Source organism: Carlito syrichta, unplaced genomic scaffold, assembly GCF_000164805.1.
Source record: "Carlito syrichta isolate Samal-C Ts95f unplaced genomic scaffold, Tarsius_syrichta-2.0.1 Scaffold314830, whole genome shotgun sequence".
NCBI lineage: Eukaryota > Metazoa > Chordata > Mammalia > Primates > Tarsiidae > Carlito > Carlito syrichta.
The window spans coordinates 510,885-511,359 of NW_007258926.1; positions in this window are offsets into that span (position 1 = coordinate 510,885).

Consider the following 475-nt stretch of genomic DNA (forward strand, 5'->3'; position numbering starts at 1 on the left):
TAACTGAATGGATATGAAAGAATTCCACCCAGCTCCAGTGGGCAGACATCCCAGAAGACAATTTCAGGTCACTATAAAGAGCTCTCTAACAGCTGGAATGACCCAAGAATGGAACAGACCACCTTGATAGTCATGAACTCTTTGTCAATAAGTGTATTGAAAGAAAGATTGGGTTTTCGAAGGGAAGCTGAACCAGGAACCAGATGACCCCTCAAGGTGAAAAATGTTCATGTTAGCCTGTAATCCCGCGCTTTGGGAGGCTGAGGTGAGTGGATTGCCTGAGCCCGCAGTTTCGAGACCCATCTGGGCAACTTGGCGAGACCTCATCTCCACAATAAATAAAAAATTAGCCGGGCGTGGTAGCACACTGTAGTTCCAGCTACTTGTAAGGCTGAGGCAGAAGGATCTCCAGAGCCCAGCAGGTTGAGGCTGCAGTGGCCAGGAGCGGCCACTGCACACCAGTCTGGGTGACAGA